A 17551-nucleotide genomic window follows, 5' to 3' on the forward strand; every position below is an offset into this window, starting at 1 on the left:
TGAGCAGATGCTCTGCTGCAGGTCTCACAAACCCTCATCCATCCCTTGCCGTGGTCCCCCAAAAGAGCTGACAAGAAACCTGGAGAGGGGCTTTGGACAAGGGCCTGTAGGGACAGGACAAGGGGAATGGCTTGAACCTGCCAGAGGGCAGACTGAGATGAGCTCTTAGGCAGAACCTCTTCCCTGTGAGGGTGCTGAGGCACTGGCACAGGGTGCCCAGAGAAGCTGTGGCTGCCCCATCCCTGGCAGTGTTCAAGGCCAGGTTGGACACAGGGGCTTGGAGCAAGCTGCTCCAGTGGAAGGGGTCCCTGCTCATGGCTGGGGTTGGAACTGGAGGAGCTTTAAGCTCCCTTCAACCAAACCAGGCTGGGGCTCCGCGATTCCCAGAGTAGTCAGGTATGTCCCGGCAGTCCAGGGATGCTCCCCACAGCTGCTGCTGGTCCATGCTGCCCTGCCAGGGTGGGCTGAGCTCAGCGGCTTGCCTGGATGGGGACAACCCCAGTGTCTGCCTTTGTGCCAAGCATCCTGACCCCAACACCCCTCCAGGGTCACTCACTGGGACAAAGAGCCCCCAGGCTGCTGAGCCACATTCCTCTGCTCCAAGCGGGACCCAAGGGGCCACGGAGAGGCTGGGGCAGGGCCACGCTGTGCTGCAGGCAGTGGGAAAGTCGGGTTGGAAGGGAAAGGGGCTGTGCAGCAGCCAAAGCAGTGACCCTGGGGTGAAGGGTATTCCTGGGGCAGGGGGGAGCTGAGGGGAGACCCCAGGGATGCCCAAGGAGGATGGAGCTGGGAGCAGGTAGAGCTCCAGAATCCCTGCTCCATGAAGGAGCCATAGGAGAGCTGGGGACATGAGACATGGGTCACAGTGAGACTCCAACCCTCAGCTCAGGCTCATGGAGCCACTGAGGTCCTGGGTTGAATGGGCCAGTCTCTGTGTGGCTCCCACCTGAATCACCACCTCCTTCCACTCATCCCAGGGAGCCCCTCTCCCCCTTCCCAGATTGCTGCCCTGGGCAGGAGGAGCATTCACCCAGCACAGGGGGGAGGCATTGGCTGTGTCCAGGCTCGCCTGCCCCTGTCCCCATGGAGGGAAGGGGACGGTGCAGATGCTGCCCCATCACAGAGTGTCTGTCCCTCCAGGGACACCCCATTCTCATTTTCCCAGGGGGGGTGATATGAGGCTGGAGGTGTTATCATTCCCAGGAGCGGAGGGTGGGAGAGCAGGCTGGGACAGCCCCCACTGCCCTACAGCAAATGGAGAAGCCAAAGGAAGGGCTTGTCTTGCCCACACTGGCCACCTCCTCCCTTCTTGGAGGACATCCCCAAGCACACATTCATGGACACCAGCTCACAGTTCCTGACTCAGTTTACCACTTCTGATCAGTGAAATGGCTTAACCTCAGTCTGCAGTGAAGTGGGAAGGATCCTTTCTGCTCCCATGCTGTGGGACATGTGGAAGACCCCCCAGGAATGGCCAGAGGAGGAGGTGATCCAAGACCATGATCCAAAGCATGTTCATGGGGTGGCATCACTGAGCAGACTGGAGGGAGGGCGATGATCCAGCCTCAATATTGGCTGTATTGGGCTGCTGCATGCAGGGTGCTGGCAGGGACCCGGCATCAAGCAGAGCCTGGGGACCCTCCAAGCACCTCTCCAGCTCCCAACTCCACAGGGGGAGGCTGCCCAGATCATGGGAAGGCTGTGCCAAACACCCAGGGCTGGGAGAAGGGAGCCAGAGCTGAAGCCAACCAAGTGGTGCTGGGACTGTGGAAAGGCAGGAGACATTGTGCTGAGGGATGGGCAGAGAGATCCTCCTCCTCGGCCACTTGTGCTCTTCTCACTGGACCCAGATGCCCACAGGGGTGTTCTGCATCATTTGAGCGATTCGTTCTTGCTTCCCATGACACTGAGATGCTGGAAGAGATGGGGGAATTTGCTGCAAACCAAAGGCCACTGGGAACAAATGCTCCAGGCGCTGGCACAGGGTGCCCAGAGAAGCTGTGGCTGCCCCATCCCTGGCAGTGTTCAAGGCCAGGCTGGACACAGGGGCTTGGAGCAAGCTGCTCCAGTGGAAGGTGTCCCTGCCCGTGGCAGGCATTGGGCCTGGAAGAGCTTTAAGGCCCCTCCAACCGAACCCAGGCTGTGGCTCGATGCAGGTGTCCCACGAGCTGGGACAGGGGCAGATGCTGCCGCTCCGAGGGCAGCGCTGGAACGGAGCAGTCGTGGCTCCAGGCTGGGCCCACGCTGACGCAAGGGCGAGGGAAGCGGGTCCCGGCCTTTCCCAGGCTCCACTGTGCTCCTGCTCCCGCTCCCTGCCAGTGGATCGGCCACTGGAGTGTGACCAAGGGAGCAGCGGCCAGGACACAGCAAACAAACATCCGAGTCCGGGCCTGGTTCTTTCCTTCCCTCGAATAACCAGAGAAAAAAGAGACAGAGACCGCGCTGCCAGCACAGTGCCCGGCTCGGAGGCTTTCTGTGGCACACGTGCGACGCTCTGGCCACAGGCGTGCGTCTTTGTGGTACAAGAGGTGCTATAGTCGGGCTCGCAGCCGCCGCAGGGCCCGGAGCTCGGGGCGCGGTGGCGTCGCCGCTGGTCCCGCGCTTTGCGCCGCTCGAGACCGGGGGAACCCGCCCCGGAGGCTCCGGCACCGCCTCGGGTGTTGCGCAGGCGCTCCTGAGTAGCGCGTGCGCTCCGGTGGCGCCGGGACCGACCGGGAGGAGCCGCGGAGCGCCCCTGGGACCGCTGCAGCCGCCCAGGTCCCGCCGCGGCGCAGGTAACAGCCGTGTCCCGGGCGCACGCGGGGCTCGAGGCTTCAGCCCCTGCCGGGCAGGGACCGGAGCTTTCGGCCGCGGCAGCTCCAGCGGAGCCGCTGCGCTCCCGCCCGCAGCAAAGACAACCCCTGCGGGGCGGGGCAGGGCAGGGCCGGTCCGGGGCAGTGGCCGCGAAGAGGAGCGAGCTGCGGGAGGTGTCCGGGGCAGGTGCCCCGAGGGCCGGCTGTTTGCGGAGAAGGAAACGACGCGGAGGTTGCTCGCGTTCGGCTGCGCCCACGAAGGCTTCGCTGGAGGCAGCGGAGGAGCTCCGAGCAGGAGGCTGCGGGAAGCGGAGGGAAGCGGGGTCTGGAGCCGGCGCTCGCTGCTGAGCCTCGGGCGAGCAGGTTCTTCCCTTCGCTGCCAGGGCAGCGCGGCGGCTGTGGATGGAGCTGCCGGGTCTGGGGTGCCTTCAACGGCTTCTGAGTTTCCGAGCGGCGCCCGCGGGGGAGGGCTGGAGGGGACTCTGGGTCCTGAGCGCTCAGCCCTAACGCGGTGGCTGCAGCAGCAGCAGCAGCCTGCGGGGGGGCAGGAGCCTCTGTCAGCGGAGCACAGCCGCTGCCGCAGCTGCGTGGGGAGCGGGGGCAGCTCGGGCTGCGGCCCCTCTCGCTCTGCCGGCAGCCCAGCGCCTGTGCCCAGGAGCTGCTTCCCAGCGCGGGGCTCAGCTCCTGGCTCGGGCCCTTTGCTCCTCCTGGACAGCAGCTCTGTGCCAGCCTCTGCAGCGCTCTGCTCTTCGGCTGCTTTCCCCGCTGCTGCAGTAGCGGCGCTCTCTGGTGTCAGCCGTGGCCTCGGCACTGCTGGGGATGGGTAAGGTCTGAGGATCTTAAAGGTCTTTTCCGAGCTGCCCTTCCTGAGGGTTCCACACTGTTCCTCAGGCTGCCTCGACAAAACAATGGATTCCTCTCCTCTCTCTTTCAGAAGCCCAAGGCCTGTTGTGCTGCTGAAATCTCGTGCTGCTGGTGGATCAGAACCCTTTGCTTTAGCCAGAGGCTCCAGCGGTGGACAAGGGTGCGTGAGTGTCAGCAGCTGAGCGCTCAGGAATGCTCTGTGAGAAACAGGGAATTCTTTCTGGGATGCTGAAGGAGCCTGGAAGCCAGGCTAGCCATGCTGCCACAGGTCAGGCCTGTTCACAGCACCAGCACAGGTCAGGCCTCAGAGCAGCTTCCCCAGCACCAGCTGCCTGGTTCCTGGCAGGCTTTGGCTGCAAGCTGGCCCCAGACCACAGAGTGTGGGGCTTCTCCTTCCATGTGTGTTGGCATTGCTGAACCAGCTGGTTCCTGGTTTTTCCAGCTCAGTGTTCTCCTTTGCTCACAGGGAGAATTGTGGGGTTTAGCAGAGCTCGAGGAACCAGCACTTGTGGCAGCAGTGGGATGCTGCTGAAGAGCAGGTGGGAAGTCCCCTGGACATGAGCCCCTCCTGAGGCCTCTCATCTTTCCTGCTCCCCTCACAACCTGTCTCTTGGCCTCCCTCTCAAGGGAATTCCTCAGCTCACAACACATTGGAATGTTTCCTCCTGCTCACGGGGGGTCTGAGCCTGCTCCTGGCTTTCATCCACTGCCTGGTGGGCTGTGAGGCAGGATCAAGGTGATAGAAGCATAAAGGTGAGGGGAAGAGCTGGCTGTTCCCATACCTGATTCCAGCCAGGAGAGCTCTTGGCTCTGACTGAACATGAAGGCAGAATGTAAACCCTCTCTGATCATAGGGGTTGGTGCAGCTCCTCTCAGGTTTAGGATCTCTTGGGAAGATTTCATTCAAGGCTTCTCTGTGTGCTGTTGGTGGTGTCTGTTTCCAGCAAGGACAGCAGAGGAGCAGGAGGTCTCACTGATGAGGTTCAGTATCTGGGTCACTCACCATTGCCTCTGTGTGTTCTCTGGTGAGTTCTGATACTAGGAGAGGATGAGATAAAAGGAACATCTGCAGAAAGATGGAACCAGGGCTGAGCTGCCCCGGACAAAGGCCACTTGCTAAAGGGATTTGGAGGTGAGCTCTGGGTCCTGTGTGAGGACGCCAGGCGTGGGTAAACAAGGTGGCTGCTCTATTCCTTTCTCTCTTGGGGTTTTTTGATACCAAAACCTGGGCAGAGGCTCCCCTCTTGTGCTTCCTAAAGAACAGGCTGATGCTCTGTGAGTCATAGTGCTTGGTTCAGGGACTTTAAGTCGTTTCTTTAAGTTCTAAAACCAATACACATCATAGTCAAGTTCTGCTTTTCTCTGGCTGTGGCTTTTCTTCACTTGGTGGAGCTTGCACATCAGAAGTGGAGAGTTCCTTTTCCTGTATTGACTTTTCAGTGCGTGTGCTGGAAAGTGTTCTTCCAGCTGTTCTACAAAACCTCATCTTCTGTCTGGCTGGAGACCACCAAAGGGAAGAGCAAGTGCTGTGGAGTGTCTTCAGGTGCCTGCTGGTAATTCTGGCTTGGGCTGTGTAAGCTCTCTGGTGGCCCAGTTCCTCTGTCTGTAGCGAGAATCCGGGAGTCTTTCAGGGTGTTTGCAGCTCAGTCAGCATCTGTAAGGAGTTTCATGGGCTTCACAGCAGTGTTTGGTCTCTTCTCACAAGGAACAAGTGACAGGACAAGAGGAAACAGCTTCAGGTTGCACTAGGGCAGGTTTAGACTGGAGATAGGAGCAGTTGTTCACTGAAGGGGCTGTCAAGCGTGGAACAGGCTGCCCAGGGCAGTGGTGGAGTCTCCGTCCCTGCAGGGGTTGAACAGATGTGTAGATGTGGCACCTGGGGACTGGGTTTAGCGATGGCCTCGGCAGCGCTGGGTTAATGTTGGACTTAATGGTCTCAGAGGTTCATGTCCGTGACTTGGCGGCTGATTCCTGCAGCTGCCAGCAGCCAGGGTTGCATTTTGGCAGCTGCAGATCCGGCACTTCCAAGTTGGAATCTTTGTGCAGCGCTGAAGCTGCTGGTGACTCGAGGCCAGGAACCTCGTGAGCCTTTGCTGAAGGGGCACGTCCCCACCTCAGACCATGTTCTGTTAGAAAACTGTTTCCAGGCTTTTCCCCCAGAGCTGCCTCTGGTTTAGTTCCTGCCCAGCGAGTTGTTGTCTGAGAACATGGAATAGCTGATTTTATTGTTACTGCCAACTTCGAGAGCTCTGCAATCTTCAGCTCTGGAGTGGAGAAGCAGGTGGGGCAGCCACAGCTCCAGTGTTGAGAAAGCATGGAGGAAAATCACAAGTCTTTGATAAGGAAAGCTCCCCGAGTCTGTGTCTCCCCAGTGGTGCCACATTTCTGTGCATTTGAGACCAAAGCACTGTTAAATCCTGCTGGGTTGAGACCTGCCCTCCAGGAATGGATGACCAGGACAGGGTGCTCTGTGTGGCTTCACATCTTAATGCTTGGAAGGTTTTGCCCTTGAATTGAGGAGTCGTTACAGATCTCCCTCTGAGAAATGGTCCCATGATCTCCAGGCAAAGATTAACCCTGGTTGGATTCTGTTCCGTGCTGGTGGTGTCCTTCAGCAGCAGCAGAGATCCTCCTCCTCCTCCTCCTCAGTGTTTTGGTGCTCTTCTAGAACTGACCTAATCCCTGGATTCCTCCAGTTCCTGTGCCTCTACCCAAGGTCACTTTTCCCTCTGTCCTATAGCTCTGTAGTTCTGGTCAGGAATGGGGAATTCAAAGTGGGGAGGCCAGAGAGAGGCTGAGACCTGCAGCAGATGAGGCTTTGGCAGCACGTTGCGGTCCCTTCTGGAATTGCTTTGCCTGGTAAATCCTGGGCGTTCATTTGTTTCCCAGGACCGTTTTCTGCTGTGATTTATGGGAGTCACAAAGCAGGAGACACCCTGTGTCTGTTGCTGCTGCATTGGATGGGCTGAGGTTGGTGAGAGAGCTCCCTGAGCCCCTGACAGTTCATTGCTGTCGGTGAGTGATGGGCAGGAGCTGGGGGCAAGCAGGGCTCACGTGCAGCACCAGCTTCCCTCCTGCTCCTCTCCTGCCCTTATCCCAGAAACGGGGGGGAGGCCAACAAGAGAGAAGAGCCTGAAAATGGATCTCCCAGCCCTCGTCAGCCTTTCCTTTGATCCCACCCACTTCTCCCCTCCTCAGTGCACGAGCTCTCTCTCACCTCTTGTGTCCATCAGTGGTGATTGTGGGGATGAGTCCGGCTTTCCCAGAGTGCTGCCAGTGCCTGGCATGGGGATGTGGGGCTGGGGGCCAGGCTGGGCAGCAGCAGCAACCTCCGTGTGTGTGTGTCCCTGTGTGTGTGTCACCCCCTGTGTGTCACCAGTGTCACCAGTTCTGTCCCGTCTCTCCCAGCAGCTCAGGATGTGGCGTCAGAGGCTGGTGGGGCTTCTCCGGCTGTGTGGCAGCTCCAGCCCTGCCTTGCTGCGGCCGCCCGGTGACACCAGGCCCGTCCTCGCTGCTGGCACTCGCTGCCACCACACGGAGCCAGAGTCCCTCAAGTGTGCCTGGCAGTTACACCACGACCACCTCGGTACGTGCTGGCTCCCGTGTCCCTGCTCCCAGCCAGTCCCTGGGAGTGATTTCAGTTACCTGTGTTCTTCTGAAATGGGCTGTGCTAGAGGGGTGCACGCTGGTCTCTGTGTTCCATGTTCCTTCTGGGAATTCCCAAAGGCAGGACTGACTTTTGTCCTGGGTTTGGAGGTGACTTGGCAACCGAGGCACAGATTTCCCCGGGACCTGTTTGGTCTGGTCCAGCCTCTGTCTGCTGAGGCCAGTTAGATGTTGGTACTTGGGTCACTCAGAAGCAAGGGGAATTGTTTGTTCTTTTATCCCACACAGTGTCCCCAAGAAAGGATATTGTTGCTTTCCCACTGCAAAGTGACCTTGGATACTTGGATTCAGAGCTGAGTGGGACTCGAGCAGGAAGCGCTCTCCTCTTTTCTCTGCTGGCTCCCCCTTCTGAAGGGCTTTGAGCATTCCCAAGCTGTCCTGGAATGGAACGAGGAGGAGAGGCTTTAACACTAAATGGATATGAAGGCCTTGCCTCAAGGTCTTGGTGGGGTTTGTAGCCTTTGTGTAGCTTGGATGTTGGGGTGATTATTTGTTTGACTCTTACCTGTATTACTGTACTGGGATCTGCAGCTAGGTTATGTACAGCTCTGAATTTACTACTTGCAGAGAAATGAAAGAGGTAATTACGTGAGCAGCATGTTAGCTCTACTCCTTCCTGCTGCAGGGTGAGCTAGGTAAGAAGGGAGCCCATGGTGAGCTCAGTGACAGCCAGGCCTTCCATGAAGACACTGCGTAGTGTGACAAACCAGCTGTGCATCCCCTGTCAGTCAGTGGGATCCTAACCTGTGGGCTCAGTTCTGGATGATGGTTCCGCCTGTTGGCACCAGTGCAGCTCTGAGCCCGGCCTCCTCTGCAGAGCTCAGGTACGCCAACACGCTGATGCGGTTGGACTTCGTGTGGCTGCGGGACCACTGCCGCTCCGCCTCCTGCTACAATGCCAAGACCAACCAGCGCAGCCTGGACACAGCCAGCGTGGACCTGGCCATCAAACCTAAGGCTGTGCGAGTGGATGAGACCACGCTCTTCCTCACCTGTAGGTAGCAAAGTGCCTGCTCCATGGGTTCTGGGCCACCAGCCCTGCTTGGAGGGAGCCTCGGTGATGGATCCTGGTCTTAGGTGTGCTGGGAGAGGACAGCCTTGTCTCTAAATCAGTAGCTGTTTTGGGAAGAGATCTGGCCCTAAGCAGATTTTAAACAGTTGGGGTTGCTGTAACATGTCTCGGTCTTAAATGTGTGGCTGTGTTTTCCTCCCCCTCCTCACCAGCCGTTTTTGGGTAGAGATGTGAGTATCTTCAGTGTCTGGTGTTTCACTGGTTGGTTTGAACCCAGCAGCAATGCAGGGAGTGAGCAGACTGGTCAAGAAATGGTTGGGTTCCTTTTCCCTGCTGTTTGAGCTGGTATCCCTGGTCAGAACTCACGTTTTCTGTCCGTCCTTCTCAGTTGCTCTCTCCCTTCTGTTGTAACTTACCCTTAGTTATGGGCTGGTCTTCAGTGCTCAACTTCCTCATGGAGTTCTGTCAGCAAAGCCCAGAACCACTGAAGTTGAGGCCCTTGGCTCTGAATTTGGCTCCTTGCAGCAACAGTGATGCTTTCAGGACTTGTAGCCTGAACCAGACATTAGTGTGGGTGGCATCAGAGTGCAAAGAGTCTGTCACCAGACAAATTAACAGGGTGAGGACTGTCTGAGGCTGGGGGGTGTGCTGATCATGACCTGGGGCTGTGGCATGCACTGGTGGTGACTGTGACTCTGGTCCCTCACCTCAGGGCCGGATGGGCACGTGACGCGCTATGGGCTGGAGTGGCTGGTGAAGAACAGCTACGAGGGGCAGAAGCAGCAGGTGATGCAGCCCCGCATCCTCTGGAATGCTGAAATCTACCGGCAGGCCCAGGTGCCCTCCGTGGACCGCCGGAGCTTCCTGGAGACAGATGCGGGGCTGAAGGAATTCCTGCAGAACTTCCTGCTTTATGGCATCGCTTTTGTGGAGAATGTTGCGCCCACCAAAGAGGACACAGAAATCGTGGCAGAAAGGATCAGCTTGATCAGGTAACAGGGGCTGCCCTGGGAATGCCAGTGACAGCTTTGTCAGGAGCTGTGAAGGGCAGACTGCTCAGCTGGTTGGGAAGGTGCTGCTGCCTTGTCCTGTGTGTCGTGCAGTGTGGCCTGGTTTGCAAAGCAAACGTCTGGGTCTTCCACAGCCTTGGCCACTGTGCTGGAACCGAGCTGGAGTGTTGCACTGTGGGATCTGCCTCTTCCTGGGTGAGAGCTGGATCATGAGGCTGTGCAGCTGCCTCGGGAGCGTGTGGTGACTTTTGTGACAGTGGGGCTGTGCACAGAGAGGAGGAACTGGAGGAAGTGGCCTGTTTGGGAAGAGCAGAGCTTTGCCCAGAGAAGCATTTCCTGTTATGACTTGGAAGGTCAGGAGGGCAGCCCTGGCCCTGGGAGCCAGGGAGATCAGAACCAGTTTGTAGCTCTCACTGAAGAAAATCAGTGAGAAATGTTTCTGCTGTGTTTAAAACAGCCCAACAGCATGGCAGGACAGGGTTTGTGTTTCAACTCTTGTCCAAGCCGCAGAAACACTTTGACTTGCCTTACGCTGCTGGGAGAGGAGGGATTGCTTCTAATGAGTAGAAATAAATAGAAATGAGGGGTTCCAAGGAATATGCAGGCAGCTTTTTGCTCCAGGTACCCTCCCCCTTAGCCCCTGAGCACAGTTTGTCCCTCTGTCTGTCTCCTTCTGTGCATGTTGTAGGGGGGAAGGTGGCAGAAAACACAAGATCCTGAGAACAGAAGCAGGCTTGGTGGTGGGTGGGTGCAGGCAGGGGCTGGCTGTGCCCTGGCAACTCCTCGTGCCGCTCAGGGGCTTCCTTGGTTTGACAGTTCCAATCAGTCTTTTGGGGAGGAGAGTGAGAAGTTGAACACTGGAGGAGGCACAAGAAGCACCAGCTCTTGGCAATGTGAATGTTGTTGTTCTGCTTTAATTTCCTCTGTGCAGAGGCAGGAGGGGAGTGACCTCAAAGCAGGAGGGGATCTGCTTTCCCACCCGCTGCTCCCTCAGCCCATGCTATAACTGCCTGTCCCTTTTGCAGGGAGACCCATTTATGGTAGGATGTGGTACTTCACCTCGGACTTCTCCCGGGGAGACACTGCCTACACCAAGCTGGCTCTGGATCGTCACACAGACACAACCTACTTCCAGGAGCCCTGTGGGTGAGTGCTTCTGCTGGGGCTGTGCTGTCTCCAGTGCTGATGCTGGGTTGTACTTTGATTCGGAGACAACTCCAGGAACAAACTTGCCAACAAAGTTTTCAAGTTGACAAGCAGGTGTGTGATGTACTCTAGGTTACCCTGCTCTTGCAGGGGGCTTGGACTAGATGATCTTTTGAGGTCCCTTCCAACCCTCGGGGTTCTGGGATTCTCTGATTCTTTATTGCGGCGCCGGCAGACACGGGGGATAGCTCCCCCTAACGCGTGTCCCTGTATTGCTGCACAAGCCGTCCTTATACAGCCACTGGGCATACATACATATTCATGAGGCTACGGATGGATTACATCGTTTTCTAAAAAGTTCCCCACATGCATACAAAAATGTGGTGGTGGTCTCTGAGGGTCGTTTATTTCTTCCAAGAATCTTCATCACTTCTGGCAGCCTTTGAAGCACCCAGTAGATGTTTATACCAGCTTAATTGGTTTGTTAGCACCAGAGACACAATAGTGCTCCTATCCTCCTACTTACCACTTAGTTTAACTGCAGCCCATCCTGGACACCTGCCATTCCCAGATACTCCTTATCCTTGTGTCCTGTTCTTCTAGCCTGTTTTTCTTACACTCATTTTGTACTAAGGTCATAGGGCCTAAAACTACGTCAACTACAGCGGTTTATCTTACACAAGAATTCTCAGTATGTTCTCTAGCTGTACGCTATTTTTTTTCTGTATGTCATGCACCTCAGTAATTTTCCATTGCTACTGTTACAAAGCCGTCAAACTTAACATTACTTAAAACTGATTCTAAACGTTTATATGTTTCATTTTGTAATTTTGTGCCCCCCTTGTCTCAACTTGCACTGGTCACTCAGCAATTCCAGGTCGTGTCTGATCCCTGTGCAGTGGCGGAAGTCTGTAGGTCACTTTTCCCTATGCTTGGAACTTCTGGGGCTTCCAGAATGCAGGCAGTGAAGGACTTGGCTGTTAGATAGTGACTGCAGCTTGGTATTGCTGTGGTTCAAGTAGCCCTTGTAGTCACAAAGGCGGCTGAATGCTGTGGTCGTTCCTGTGCCTCCCTGAAGCTTCTCTCACAGTCTCTTCTCAGAGCCTCTGAGGTGCCACACAGCATTTGTGGGGGTGAGCAGCTGGGTTGAGGTGTCTTTTGGGTACATGTGGCAAAGCAGAGCTTCCCCTGCAGCAAGCGCCCCTCATGAGCTGCTGCACAAAGCTGCTGCTGGACAGGTTTGCTTTGCCTTACCCCTTCTGATTGGGGCGAGCCCTCCTCACCCTCATCGGGCCAGCTGTGCGGGCTGAGGAGCTTCGGGAGAGGAGGGAGAGCAGCTCCCCTTGGCACAGCGTGGAGAGGTACCTCAGAGGCCCTGCTCACCTTGCTCTGCACCAGTTCACACAGGTTGGGGGCTGCATTTTGGCAGGGGTGCAGCCCTGCAGGTGGGCAGAAGCCAGGCTCCCCCAGCTCACACCCTTCTGTGCTTTAAAAAGCGTTTTGTAGCTGCAGCATTGGTTCACAAATGCTGTTCTGCAAACTGCTCTTCTGGTACAGCCTTTGGGTGTGAGTTTGATACGCAGCTGGAGGTGGAAAGGCAGCAGATCATGGCTCAGGGGGAAGTGCAAGAGACTTCAGGCTTAATTTCTAGCCTGAGTAGTGTTTTTGTCTGCTTTTATCTGAGTCAAGAGGGGAATAGCCTGGGGGAGATGTGTGGAGGTAATGTGATCTCCTGCAAATGAGGCTGCAAAGAGAAGTCACCCAGTCCACACCTCCTGCCCCGGGGCAGGATCAGCTCTTCCTAAGTGAGGCTGTAACTTGCTAAACACCCGAATGGGAAAGGTCTGCAGTGCAGAGCTGGGAAAGCAGAGGGGGACTAAGGGGGGAGATGTGTTGACTGCAGGTGGATCTCAGAGCAGCCTGAGCCCCGTCTGTGCCCTGCCGGGCAGGAAGCTTTTGGGAAGCAGCTCGATGTCAGGAGCAAAGTCAGTGGATTTGATTGTGCTCTGTGCAGCTGAAGTACACAGAGCACAGGTGCTGCCCCACACTGCATGTGGTTGGCTTCTCTGTTTCCAGTTAACAGCTGAGTGCAGAACCCATGGTTTGCAGAGACCTGCTTGGTGTGACCTGCTTGGCTGACTTGGTTTAGGAGCTCACAAAATCTCCCCCAACATCAAATAAGACCAGCCCTTCAACCTTCAAAAGGGCTTTGATGTGACTGCTCGGTGCCAGAACTATAGAGCTCATTAGCTCTTTTTGTATCTTTCCTTTCCACTTGGAAGGGTTCCTTTCAGGTAGGGAACCTTCCATCTGCAGCCAGCTGAAGTGCATCAAGCAAGGGCAACATGGGCTTAATTAGTAGAGCTAACCATTGATGCTTGTAGTTCTGCAAAGCCAGAGTTGTGCAGGAAGAACATGAATTTTTGGCTTTCCTGATCCCCCATCTCTGCCAGAAATCCTTTCTTCCCAGCCTCTTCCAGACTTGCTGCCAAAACGCTTGAGTCTTTGACCTGCTTCTGAGTGAAATGAGGTGTTTTTCAAGAAAGATGGGTTCATTTCAATGTCTGCTTCCTCCCCACTGCTTTGGCTGAGACCTGACAAGTCTCAGGTTAAGTTTTACAAAGGGTAGAGGATAGAAAATCCCCAAGCTATGGGAAAGACTACAGCTTACTATCCAGCTCCTCAGGTACCAAAGAGCCTGCCCAGAGAAGAGGCTTCTTCAGAGCCCTGAGCTGCAGGAGGAGGTTGTTGCCTTTGAGGCACAGAGTGGCCTTTGCTCCAGTGCTCCTGCACTGACTTTGTAAAGGGTGAATAGAGCACCCAGGTGAAAAGGTGTTGGTGAGTGTGGAGCTGGGAGGTGCTGCCCCATCCCCTGCTGTGGGACTGGGTTCAGAGGCCCTGAAGGGAGAGCAGAAGGTAAAGGCTTTCCCAGAAGGTAACAGTTCATTTTCTAACAAGGGGAGGTGGCTGGAGGCAGCTCCTGGGTGTTTGCTCCTAACAGCGCAATGCCCACCTTGCTTGGACAGAGGAAAAGGGAAGCTTCAGAGAAGTAATGGAAGGACAGAAGCTGAGTTGGACGGTTTCCCACTAGGGAGGGATGTGCCTGTAGGTAAGATGCTCGCTGGGGACTCCTCCAGGCTTTCCAAAGGGTCTTTAATGTGTTGCCTTGTGGGAGACCATAATGTTTGTGCCTTTGAATGAGAGTCACCCTGGACACCCTCGTACTTCCTGACAACTCCAAGAGTACAACCAGCATTTCTTCACTGTCCTCTTGTTCTGAGTTGGTGTAGATTAGGCCTTAAGAACCGGCAGGCACAGCTGTTAATTGCTGGTCTGTCTCCATTCCCTGGCAGGCCTCAGTGAAACCAGAAGGGTGGCTGCATCCACCTACACCTGATGGGGAGCACTTTGGCCACGGGACAGGCAGCCAAGGGGTCTTCATGCTCTGGTTTCTCTTGCCCATGCAGCATCCAAGTGTTCCACTGCCTGAAGCATGAGGGCACGGGTGGGCGGACGCTGCTGGTGGATGGTTTCTATGCGGCAGAGCGGGTTCTCCAGCGCGCCCCAGACCAATTTGAGCTGCTCACCAAGGTCCCGCTGAAGCACGAGTATGTGGAGAATGTGGGAGACTGCCACAACCACATGATTGGAATTGGGCCAGTTCTCAATGTCTACCCCTGGAACAATGAGCTTTATCTCATCAGGTAACACCCATGTGAGGCCTCTTGCTAATGGGGAGGCGAGGGGATTGTGGTAGACAGGGGAGGGGTTTCAAGAGGTATCCTAAACTGACACCTTCTAATGGAAGGTGCCCCTGCCCAGGACAGGGGTTGGAACTGGATGAAATTTAAGGTGCTTTCCACCCCAAACCAGCCTGTGGTTCTATGAAAAAACAATCTATACCTGAGGGGCAGGGGTGAAGCCACAGGGACAGCTCATGTTTCCTCCTGGGCTGTACACGGCTGCTTTAGAGAAGGTGTCAGAACCACCCAGACAAGGATGGGTGTCAGTGCTGCGCTCTGGCTTTTCACTCCTCTCATCCTCCCTTCAGCTCCATGCCCCCATCTCTTTTCATTTGAGAGGCAGTAGGATTCAGCCCTTCTTTGAAAAAGCCTCTAGGAATCAGCCTGGCATACAGGGAGAGTGTGGACTGCCCCACTTCCAAAGGAAATTTGGGCTGCTTTCTGGAACGCCAGCCTGGCTGAGTGCAGGAGCCTGTCCAGCACTGCTTTGCACTCTTATTCTGACAGCCTGTGGCCTCATCCTGTGCTGCGGCACATCCTTCCATAGGACACCAGCAAGAACAGTTTTACACTTGATAGTAAGCTCCTTGCTCCCAGTGCTGGGTATTCTCCTGCCAGTCCTGCACTTGCAGTGTAACCTCTCATGTCGTCTCTCTGGCCTCCCTTAAATACTGCCTGGTCCCCCAGGCTCCTGCGGTTCCCTGTGCGAATACCTGTCTGTGCTCGTGGAGCCATATGGGCTGTCTCTGACCTCTTCTTTGCTTGTAGATACAACAACTATGATCGTGCCGTCATCAACACGGTGCCGCACGACGTTGTGCACCACTGGTACGCTGCTCACCGCACCCTCACCACTGAGCTCCGGAGGCCAGAGAACGAGCTCTGGGTCAAATTGAAGCCAGGCAAGGTAGGGCTTGGAGCTGGGAGACTCGCCTGGGTTTTGTGCAGGGAGGGAAGCATGATCCTTTGGATGTGCTTGCTGCCACTAAGGTGACTGCTTCAGGCAAGCTCCACATACTGCAGCTTTCTTTGCAACTCTTCTAAGGTGACCTGTATTACAGTGCTGGCATCTGTTGCGGGGGGATGTGTTCCTCCTGTTCTAAAAGAATATGAGCTTCCAGGTAAGGTGGAAATGTTTAGTTCAAACCCTGCCTCAGGGCAAAGTTGGGCCCAGCTAGAGGAGAGGAGAAAGATCTTCTCAGTCACTGCAGTGAGGATCCTCAGAAGCAGAGGGGCTGGGAACACCTGGTGTTCAACCTCAGACTTCTTCCAGAAGAAACTTCCAGTGTGATGGAAATACAGAGGTGTAGGAAGCTGAATTTACTTCAGCTCTGAGGTTATCTTTGAACCCTCACATTGGCAGTGAGTCACAGGAGAGCTGGGCAGTGTCCCAGAAGCAGCTAAGATGCCTTAGCACACCTTGGTATTGGAAGGAAAAAGCTCTGCCCTGTGCTTTGAAAGGCTGATGCTGGGTTCAGCATTGGAAGAGCTTGAAGAGCTGGAGCCAAGGTTGTAGACCTGTAGAAGGTGTTGCAGTGCATAGCTTCTTCATTCAGCTGTGTGTGCTTGAAGGGGTTTTATTCCTTCAGGCCTAGATTCAGCCTGAGCCCAGGGCCCCAGAAATGAGAGGATCCAGCAGGGAAACGGATGATCTTAGAACCGCCCCCCCCTTCCGTTCCTGTTGATGCTGGGGGGAAGTGACACTCTAGAGGCAGGAGATGGCCCCTCTGTTGCTGATGAACTACTGCCCAGCCTCTCCAGTAGAAAAGCAAAGAAACAGCCCGGAATGTGACTCTGTGCTTTGCTAGCCCTTGTGTTTTAACTCCTGGTGAGCAGCAGAGCAGAACTGCTGCTTCAGGTAGAGAGCTGTGCTAGATCCCATGAAACATCTGGCTGTGGTCTTGTGCTGTGTGACAGTGATGAGCAGGAGTGGACATGCCCACCCTGGCAAACCCTCACCTGCTCTTCCAGTCTTGAGGGGCCTCCAGCTTTCAGACCTGTCCTGCCAGAGGGTGCTGGCCGTGGTGGCGCCCTGCTGATGGCCTCCTCTCTGCTCCTGCAGGCCCTGTTCATAGACAACTGGCGTGTCCTGCACGGGCGGGAGGCGTTCACCGGGTACCGCCAGCTCTGCGGCTGCTACCTGACGAGGGACGATGTGCTCAACACCGCGCGCCTGCTGGGACTGCAGGCTTAGCCCGGCCACGTGCACGGGGCCCTGCTGGTGTCACCCTGGCGATGTTGCACATACCTCAAAGCCCTCCAGCCTCTCTGAGCCATTCCCGGTGCCTGCTCAGGAGAGGGAGCAAGTGGAAGCCAAAGGAAGTTGTGGGAGCTCTGCGGGACCCTGTTCTGCCTTTGAGCACAGCCACCTCTTGCTGTCTGCACCCAGCCTGCTTGCTCCAGCCCCTCAGACTGTCTTGGCTCTGCCCAGGAAGGGCTAATCACTCCACGGGAAGTGCTCCTCCAACCAAGTGCCTTCAGGATCTGGACTCTTTGCATTTATCCCTGCTGTTCAGCCTACTGCCAGCTGGAGTTCCAGGTTTCTGGGTTGTTTTCTTCAGCAGAGCAGAATGGAAATCTCTGGGGCTTTGTCTCACCCCAGGCTGGACTTCAGCTCTTCTAGAGAAAAGGAAAACCTGGCCCCTGTTTGATGTGAACGTGCCACTACTCAAACTGAGGGGTGCTGGCAAATTTCAGTGGCTTCTTAAACATACCACATACCCCAAGAGCAGTGACTGATACAAGCCATGCTGCTGGAGAGGTGGCCTGCAAAGGGAGAACCCCCTCTTGGGAGGGTTTTTGTGAAGAGCTTTAGGTTAGAAGGAACAGGGGAAGTAGCAAGAGCTGCATGTTGGGAAGGAGAGCTGTGTTAGATGAGGGATGTAGGTCTCGTGTTTCCTTGACTTCCAGTAACGCCGTATGTGTGTTCTTGTGCTTGAATTGAGGGCGAAGGCTCAGCAGCCACAGGATTTGCTGTCAGATCTCCCCCTGTGCCTGCTCCTTCACTTTTCCTGAAGAAAGGCTTTGTGTAAGGTTGTCATTTCACCAGCTGCTGGATGGGGCTGACCAGTTTGGGTGGTGTTTTCACCAGATCCTCCTGCGTATGGAGGCAGCGAACACAGAGGTGCCTTTTGGCTCCGGCTAGCTGGGGGATAAACTGGTCTGGCACATCAGAGGGATGCAGTGTAAAGAAAAAGGGCAGATCCTCCTGTTATTAGAAACAGCGGAATGCTAGAAACATGGGAATTTAAGAACCAAGAGGGGATTTTAGGATTTGTGTCTTTGGAGGTGTCTGCTCTGCTATACTAGACCTTAAAC

At 55.6% G+C, this 17551-nt stretch overlaps 1 pseudogene across 1 annotated transcript; it reads left to right on the plus strand.

Annotated features, from left to right (window-relative positions):
• The first annotated feature begins 4329 nt into the window (after positions 1-4329).
• Positions 4330-16427, plus strand: LOC308224726 (trimethyllysine dioxygenase, mitochondrial-like; annotated as a pseudogene). The gene is made up of 8 exons: positions 4330-4409; positions 7068-7242; positions 8140-8316; positions 9047-9326; positions 10370-10490; positions 13958-14194; positions 15002-15140; positions 16296-16427. The product of its transcript is annotated as a trimethyllysine dioxygenase, mitochondrial-like (transcript).
• Positions 16428-17551: the final 1124 nt, after the last annotated feature.

The sequence above is a fragment of the Psittacula echo genome (assembly GCF_963264785.1).
Source record: "Psittacula echo genome assembly, chromosome: 8".
NCBI lineage: Eukaryota > Metazoa > Chordata > Aves > Psittaciformes > Psittacidae > Psittacula > Psittacula echo.